The sequence below is a fragment of the Pantherophis guttatus genome, chromosome 4 (genome assembly GCF_059756535.1).
Source record: "Pantherophis guttatus breed Tessera chromosome 4, ASM5975653v1, whole genome shotgun sequence".
NCBI classification, from domain to species: Eukaryota; Metazoa; Chordata; class Lepidosauria; order Squamata; family Colubridae; genus Pantherophis; species Pantherophis guttatus.
In genome coordinates, this window is record NC_142066.1 from 106364957 (window position 1) to 106374567 (window position 9611).

Sequence of the window (9611 nt, forward strand, 5' to 3'; positions counted from 1 at the left end):
TTTTGCTTCTCATTCAAGAAGCTTCTTCAGTTCTGACTAGATGGTAGCGAATGGAAGGATTTATACTCCTTGCAGGCAGCTGGTCATTTGTATTCTTTTAGAGAGTCATTGAGGCCACTTGGAGATTTAGCTGTGTCGTCAGGGTCACCTGAGTAGTGCAAATGGGTTGGAGCTAGTGGTGGGATTCAGCCAGTTCGCACCACTTCGGGAGAACCGGTTGTTAACTTTCTGAGCAATTTGGTGAACTGGTCTTGAGGTTGCGGGAAGAAATCATTAGGGCAGAGAACCAGTTGTTAAATTACTTGAATCCCACCACTGGTTGGAGCCTTCTTGGAACTGCTGAAAGGACTGTGTTGTAGACTGAGATAGATGATGTCATATCCCTCCTCTTCTGTTGAGGGGGACCTGTTCAATTTTGACATAGGTGGTCTCTTTGACCCCTCTTTCAAACCAGCGATATTCTCTATCCAAAATGTGGCCTTTGTCTTTAAATGTAGATGGACTGCTGGACTGTTCATTTTCTGACATAGCTTAACTGTATCTACATTTTTCGGAAAATAATAGAACAGTTTACTCTAGAGGGTAGTTTAAATGATAGGTAGATTCCTTATATGTTTTATATGAGTAGATAGAACACAGCAGACATTCATTGCAAAATTTGCTTCTGGCCATAGCGACCATTCAGCCTAATGAAATTGCTTTTATCTACCGTAACTACATTCCCTCCCCCCTCCCCCCCGTTTCAAAACAGCTACTCAGCCAATCTGTTTATTTGCCTTGCTATCTCATTAATCCAGGGTGGAAAGAAACTGGTGAAAAATACTTTAGGCTAGGAATGAAGGAAGTAGAGACAGAATAAAGGTCTCTGTTTCTGCCATAATTCAGATCTGATAATGCCTGAAGAGGATTATAGTAGTAGTATTCTGAAGATAAGCTGCTTATAGATTAGGGTGATATTCATTGTCTTATGAGTCATATTATGGAAATGATCTGATTGTGCTTGTTGAGTGAAAGAGGCAATTCTCCTTGACAAAGTGCTTTGCATTATCTTAACATTTCCCCAGAAGCCCTTATTGGATTTTCCAGAGGTGGCTTCAAAATAAACCATTGTGGCTGTTTTGCTATTAGAAGTCAGGTAGGGCTGTACAAGTATTCCTTAATTTACAACCATAAAGGCAGGGGTGGGATTCTACTGGTTTGGACCAGTTTGGGAGAACCTGTAGCTCTGACAATCAGCTGGGAGCAAACTGGTTCATCCCAACCACCGCCGACCCACCGCCTCCGCTATTTTTCTACCTGTATCTTCTCAGATGATTCATGCGGCAGAGCAGATTGCTGTGCCTCAGCTGTGTTTCTCCTCCAAAGAAACGCAGAAGTGAAGATTTCTTCAAACTGTGCACCACACGCAGCACATGTTAGGTGCGCACAAACGCAAAGCATGCAATCACTGAACCAGTTGTTAAACCAGGAGAATCCCACCACTGCATAAAGGTTGTAGATTAGGACCATTCTAAGTTATGTTGGCACTGGAAAAAGTGCCATATGACTAGTTCTTGTACTTATGATCATCTTGGTATACCTGAACTCACATAGTCAAAATCTAGGCACTTGGCAATCAACATGTACTTATGATGATTGCACTGTCCCAGGTGATTACTGTTTGTGATTGCCATTTGTGACCTTGCCAGTTTGCTTCCAACAAGCAAAGTCGATGGGGGAAGAGACATTGTGATTCATTTAATGATGGTGGCAAAGATAATAAAATCAGATGTGGTCCACTTAACAGACTCACTTAGTGATGGAAGCTACATTCCCATTTGTGATTCTAAGTCTAGGACTACTTTTACTGCTTTAAAATTTTTTTTTAAAAAGTGCATTGCATGAACTGTCACAGGAGCAAAGCATCCCTTCAAACCTTTCAGCTTCTACATCACTGTTACCTGCTCCTTAGACAGAAGTGTTCACCTGGTACCTACCTATTCATTCCTGGAACTTCAAATTAAGGCTTGAGCCAAAGTAGATTCTTTTTTTTTTAAATATACTTTATTGATTTTAAAAAGAGAAAGAAAAAAATTTTTTTAAAAGAAAATATCAAATCTCCAATAACATCTGAGGTGTCATGCGGTTACATATTTACATTATGTACATATCAAATATCTTCAAATCTATCATTATTAGAAATAGGTATATCCTTATAGTCCCATTCTATTATTCCACCATTTGTACCACCTTTCCCATACTGCCTTAAATTTTGAGTTCTCATCGTCTTTAAGAACACTTGTTAATTTTGCCATTTCTGCACATTCTAGGATTTTATTTATTATTGTCATCTCTGGAGGGGTTTGTTTGTCTTTCCAGTATTTTGCAAAGGTTAGTCTGGCCGCTGTTATCACATGTATAGTTAATTGTATCTTGTCCTTAGAGAGTCCATCTCCCATCATTCCTAATAAAAAGGTTTCGGGGGAAAGTTTTATGTCTTCTTCCACTATTTCTCGTAGCCAAGTTCGTATTTTTGTCCAAAACTTTTTTGTCTCCGGGCAGGACCACCACATATGAAAGAAGGTGCCAACCTCCTTTCCACACTTCCAACATATTGCTGAGGCACTAGGGAATATTTTTGCTAATCTAGCTGGGGCTAGATACCATCTATGAAATATTTTATAATGATTCTCCCTGTAAATAGCTGATTTGGTGAGATTATAGTTCCTATTCCAAGCCTCCTCCCAGTCATTGAAATTTAGTCTATAGCCAATGTTTTTCTCCCAAATGCTTAGCTGATTCCTAGCTATTCCTTCTGCTCTTTCCTCGCCTAATAAGAGATTATAGAATCTCGCTAGCATTTTCTTTTCAGTCCCCAACATAATTTTATCCAGATTGTTGTACTTCATCTCTATGCCAAATTGATCCCTATCTTTTTGATATTTAGAGCTTATCTGCAGGTAGCTCCACCAATCTAAATTGGAACCTTGATTGCTTAATATTTCTCGTGATTTAAGAATACCATTTTCATCTATCTTTATACATGCCGAATTTCCAGATATCCCTTTTATTAAAGGTCAAAGCCTCCATAATTGAGAGCCAGATCGGTACTTTTGTATAAAATCTTTGTCTAATTTCTTCCCATGTTTGAATTAGGGTCTCCCTTAATTTGTGGTTGTGGAAATGTGAGTTCTTTTTATTCTTTGGGCCCCATAAATAAGCGTGCCAGCCTGCCTGTAGATCGTGGCCTTCTAATGTCAAAAATCTCTTGTTTTGTAGTGAAACCCAATCTTTGATCCATACTAATTTGGCCGCCTTCTGATATGCTTCCCAATCGGGTAATCCGAAGCCACCCAAGCTTCTTTTCCCTTGCAATGTTTGATATGCAATCCTTGCCTTCTTCCTTCCCATAAAAATTCTCGCACCTTCTTTTCCAAATCTAGGAAATATTTTTTATCAATATTCACTGGGATAGTTTGGAATAAGAATATAATCTTGGGGAGAGTGTTCATTTTAATTGCTGAGATCTTGCCTGTAAAAGACAGTTTTAACTTCTTCCATTTGTCTATATCCTGCTTTATTTTTTGTAGTAGTGGACTATAGTTATCCTCCTTTAAAGAGGAATATCTTGCAGTAATCCATATTCCCAAATATTTTATTTTCTTTGCTATCGGAAGTTCTAAGGACTTTTCTAACTCTTTTTTGTTTGTCTGTGTCATATTTCTTACTAAAATTTTAGTTTTGGTTTTATTAAGCTTAAAGCCAGCGACTTCTCCATACTGTTGTACTTCCTGGAGTAATTTGGGGCTAGATTTCAAAGGATCTTCCATTATTAGGGCCACATCATCTGCGAAGGCTTGTGTTTTAAAAATTTCTTTCTTAATTTGTAGTCCTTTGATTTCTTTGTTATCTCTAATCTTTCTGAGTAGGATTTCCAACGCCATTATAAAAAGTAGAGGGGACAGGGGACATCCTGTCTGACTCCCTTTTGTATCCAAAATATCCGTGACTTATCCCCATTTATTAAAATGCTTGCCCTCTGTTTATGATAAATATTTTCGATCATCTTTCTAAAATTTGTCCCAAATCCCATTAAATCAATTTGGTTGATCATAAATTTCCAATTTAAATTGTCGAACGCCTTTTGGGCGTCCAGGAACACTAACGCCAGCTGTTTTTCCGGGTGCTGTTCATAATATTCTATGACGTTTATTACCGTCCTCACGTTATCCCTCATTTGCCTCCCTGGGAGGAATCCTTCCTGATCAATATGAATCCAGCCATTTAGAATTTTTTTTAATCTTTCCGCAATTATACTTGTGAATAATTTGTAATCTGAATTTAACAAAGAAATCGGCCTATAATTTGCTATCTGTTTTGAGTCAGCACCTTCTTTCAATATGAGTGTAATATAAGTTTCTTTCCAGGAGTCTGGGATTCTTGTACCAACTAATACCTCATTAAATATATCTAACAGTTCTAATCGTATTTCTTCCTCGAATTTTGCATAAATTTCCCCCGGGAGACCATCTGGACCTAGTGTTTTGTTTTTCTTGATTTTGGCAAGAGCAAGTTTGAGTTCTTCCACTGTGATTTTATTATTTAGCATTTCTCTCTCTTCTTCCATTATCTGTGGCAAATTAGCTTCCATCAGGTATTGTACAGTTTTGTCTGGATCAATCGCTTCCTCTTTATATAAAGCTTCGTAAAATTCTCTCGCTCTTTCTAACTTGTCCACTTCTTTTGTCAAGATATCTCCATTGGAGTCTTCTAGTATAAGAATTTGATTTTTTTCCTGTTCTTTCTTTAATCTGTATGCCAGCCATCTTCCCGACTTGTTGGCGTTCTCGAAGTGGTAGTGTTTTGTTCTTTTGATTTTTCGTGCCAACTCTTCCTGATCCAGAATATTAATATTATATCTTGCCATCATCCACTTTTGTTTGGCCATCTCGTCTCCTGGGTTTTATTGTAACTTGCTATCCGCTTCTTCTAGTTTCCTATTATAATCCTCTCTAACTTTCCTTTCTTCCTTATTTTTGAATGCCATATACGAAATCGCTACTCCTCTCAAATACGCTTTCATGGTATCCCATACAATTTCCTTCGCTTTACCTTGCTTGCCGTTCTCGATGAAGAAGCGCTTAATTTCTTCATTTAATTTTGTTATAAATTCTTTTTCATTCAAAAGGTTGGGCCTTAGACTCCATCTTTGTTGTCTTCTCTTGTTGATATAATGCCAATTTACTTCGAGAAGTTTATGATCTGTCCAAGTATTTATACTTATATCCACTTTTTTAATTTCTAGATCTAATTTTCTAGTAGTCCATACCATGTCAATTCTGGACCAAGAATTCTGTGGATTTGAGAAAAAAGTAAATTGGGAATCGTGCGGGTGTAGAGTACGCCATATATCAATTAGATTGATTTCGTCCACGAGATCAAAGAAGCTTTTTGGCAGAGGTAATCTTTTATTTCTTTTTCTCTCCCCGCTTTTATAATCTTTCACTGGGTTAACAACTCCATTAAAATTGCCTAACATACATATTTCAGCATGGGCCCAACTCCCTAATTGTTCGTGTAATTTTTTGTAAAATTGTCCCTGTTTCTCATTTGGGGCGTATACTCCCACCAACATCATTTTTGCATTACCTCTCCTAATTTCTACCATTAGAATTCTCCCTTCAGTATCTTTGTACTTTAATTCTGCCTCGATTCCTTTTTTCACATATATCGCCATACCCCTTTTCTTTTTCTCTGCTAGTGACACAAATAATTTGCCAAATTTAATACATTCTAAACAGTTTGCCTCATCTTTTTTTATATGGACCTCCTGCAGGCAGATTATGTCTAGGTTCTGTTTAACCAGTTTTGATAGAATTATTTTTCTTTTTTTGTGATCGTTTAAGCCATTAATGTTTAAGGATAAAATTTTTAGGCCATCCATTTCTTATATTGTGTTCGGATTCTAGTTCTTATTTGTCTTTAGGGTTACTGCTCTTACTGGTCTAACATTCTTTCCTTGTCCTTCCGCTTCTTCTTTTTTCTTCTCTTCCTCTATGTCTTCCTTTGTGCTTTGCTCCTGTGAGGTTTCTTCTTCCGTGTTTACTGTATCAATCTCTTCTTTACTGATTTGTTCTTCTTCCTCTCCTCTTAGTTGATCTAAAAAATCTTATGCTTCGGCTAAGCTATCAATTTTAACTTTCCTTCCTTGCCATGATACTAGCATCCCCTCTGGCAGGATCCATCGAAATATAATGTCCCTTCTGTTCAGTTGGCTCGCCAGAAATCTGTAGTTTTTCCTCACTTCTCTCACCCTTCTAGGTATCTGTTTCAGGATATTCACCTCCTTTCCTTTAAATACAATCTTTTCTTCTCTCGCTATGTTAAGTAGAATATCCCTCACTTTCTTCCTGGCGAACTTCACGTGGACCTCCCTGGGGAGTCTGTTTCTTCTCACATAGTTCGTTTGAACCCTGTAAACCTCATCAAGTTCTTTAATGATATCTTGTTTATCCTGTTGAAGGACATCTGCTATCAACTCGGCTATTTTATCGCCTAAATCCTCTTCCTTCTCTTCGCATATATTTTGGAGGCGAAGGTAGTATGAAGCCTTATCCATTTCTAATTGTATCAAGGACTCTTCGATTCCTTTGTTCTGTATCGCGAATGTCCAGTCCACCATATCTAGTTTTTTCTCACTTTGTTCCATCCTTTTGAATTCTTCTCTCATTATTCGCGATAGAGACTTGGATCTCGGTCATTTTTGCGTCCAAAACGTGGATGTCCGTTTTAAGTTCAGAATGACTGTTTAGCAATTTCTCCTGCATTGCTAACATGGTCTCCTGGATCAGCAATAAAGAAGATTGTACTGTTTGAAGAGTTGGAGTTGTTGGTGGCTTATCTAACTTCTGTATGCCTTCTAGGGGTTTCTGGATTACCGGAGATAGTGTTGTTAGCGTAGGATTAGATGGGGCTTTTTTGCCAGATTTTAAGAATGTCGATGTCATCGTTGCCATTTCTTTCAAGGTTGCCTTTTGTTCTCTTATAATTTTCTCAATATTTTTCCAAATGACCATTCAGTGGCTTTGCCTCTGTTTCCTCTATTAATTCCACTACTTAAGTTACTGTCTCAATTTAAGGGACTCAATTCATCAAATTATCTTTCTTAATCAGATCCTCCTAACACACCAAGATTAAATTAATTCTCACATATAATTACAACAGCAAAATTTTTATACCTATATACTCCTATATATAATATGATTCTTATATAACTAAGTTCAACCTTAATATAAATATTAATATGAGTAGATTAATAAGTTAATAAATTCTTCTGTAATTCTTATATATCTAAATTCAAGCCTTAATATGAAACGTTGATATAGATAAATTAATAAATATTACCCGTAGGAGTAAATATTCTAAGGTATATAAATATGACTAGATAGGTATGTATAGATATAATAAATTAATTCGTTAGATACAAGTCTAAGTCCTTATTTGTAAATATGTCTAACAGTTACTAGATAGAATCAATACTTAATTTATATATTCCTATATTCTATATTTCTTAACAATTTCTTGATAGTTCTTATTAATAATAATTTTAAAAGTCAAAGTTCAAGAGTTAGAATCACAATTGCTCAAAGAAAGAGGAGAAAGAATGAATAAATATAAGTATATAAATGTTGTTGTATAGTGTTCACGAAGTTGTAAATCTTCACCTCGCCGCTCTACTGGATTCCGGGACTTCTCTATGATGAGTCTCACTGCTAGAGCGTCTCCTTGTCAATCCTCTGCTGTCTCGCTCTTTCAGTTCAATGGGTGCACTTCCTGTTTCGCTGAAGCACTCAAAAGTAGATCAAAAGTTTCTCCTGTTTACTTTCCTTCTCGTTTGCCAATCACAGCGCCAGCCACACCGATAGTCGTTTTCTTTTCCCTCTCACCGCATCCTCCAGAGCTCTTTATAAAAATGATCTGCTCCCTCCGTATCTCTCGTTGGCTTGTCGGGTCTCCGTAGTTGGGATCTGCTCTGCCCTCTCCGTCGCCGCCTCTCACCAGACCAAGCACTCCTCTCCCGACTCCACCGACCTCCTCTTTCGACGCTCGATCGCTCCGGGGTATGGGAATGTGGCTTTAAATCTGACACGGCACCTCCAATCTCCTCCTTAGCTCCCGTCTTTTGCTGGCTATTACAGCTTCAGGCCCGCCATCAAATGGCCGGCTCACCGCATTGGATCGACAGAGCCGCCTGGTCTGGTGGGAAGTGGTCGCACCCCACTTTCCCACTCGTCTGGCTTCCTCTTTTGTCTGCAGGACTCTCCGGGTCCCACGCCCCCAAAGGGATCCCCAAAACGCGGTGATAAGAGGTGTTGAGGAGCAGCGATCACTCACTCAACACCCTGTCGCTGCAAGTCACCAACCGGAAGTCGTCGAGCCAAAGTAGATTCTGATTTGACATTAGAGTGCATACTGAACTAATAAGAATTGATCAGACAAATCCTTAGATGGTTGGTGGGACAACCCAGAAATATGACATTATTATGTAAAGGAAGGCAAAGTTAAGGCTTGCAACTGGCTATGTTAAAGAAGATGACAACTGAGAAAGTAAGTGAAGCCAAAGCAATGTGATCTTATGCCCTCCACAGCTGGTTGGATAGTTTAATGAAAGGATCAAACTTTTGGCCAAGCACACAAATCAGTACCAGACACCCCATTATATTCTATTTCCTCTTCAGATTTCTCCATACTTAGAACTGAAATTGCAACATTGCATATCATCTGAAACAAAATTGAGAGTACAGAAAAAGCCTTCAATTCTACAAAGCATTTTGAACAGCAATATAGCCCTTTGAAGTTGTTGGATTCAATCTGCCTCAATAGGATGGTTCAATCAAATAGAGGTATTACTTTATAGCTTTGCACAGCTGTTCATAGTGTTAGAATTTGGATGTTTCTCTTGTCTCTGGGCAGAATGCCAAGTTCAAATGAATGTTTGACCTTTGAGTCCTCAAAACTGTGTCTTCTTCCCAGAGATTTTCCTGGAACTCAGCTGCCAAGCAAATTTGTTTCCTATTGTGTTCTCTTTTATTCCTGATGCTCTGTCTTTATTCCCTCCAGCAGGATTCAGCCATGGGGACTTTCATAAATCTTTGCCCTTGTTGGTCATCTTTCTTTTTTCTTTTTGCATTTTTCAACTAGAAGCTCCCTGTGTCTTTTATTAAGCTTGACATTTCTGGGAGTTTGCCCCTGTTCAGAAATTCACAAGTTCTTGATGATTTATTAAGCTTAGGGGTCTCCAAGCAGTTGCAATTTTATTTCTTTTCAAACAGAATGATGAATATACAGTTAAAAAACAGTAGCTGTCATGTTGACTATGAGAAAAAAAATGTAAAATCCATAGAGATTTTGACAAACTGAAGTTTTACAAAATTGTTATTCACTTTCTGGATTCAATTGTTAGGCAAGTTGAATAGGAAAAAAATGGGAAAGTGAGGAACAATTGTGGTTGATTTTGGAGCCATAGTTGTACCAATACACTGATTAGATGGGGTATATGGAGTTCTTAAGCATATAAAGTCTGGTTGTTATAAGGTTTCTCTTAAAACTATTTAGAAACTAGAACCAAGCAA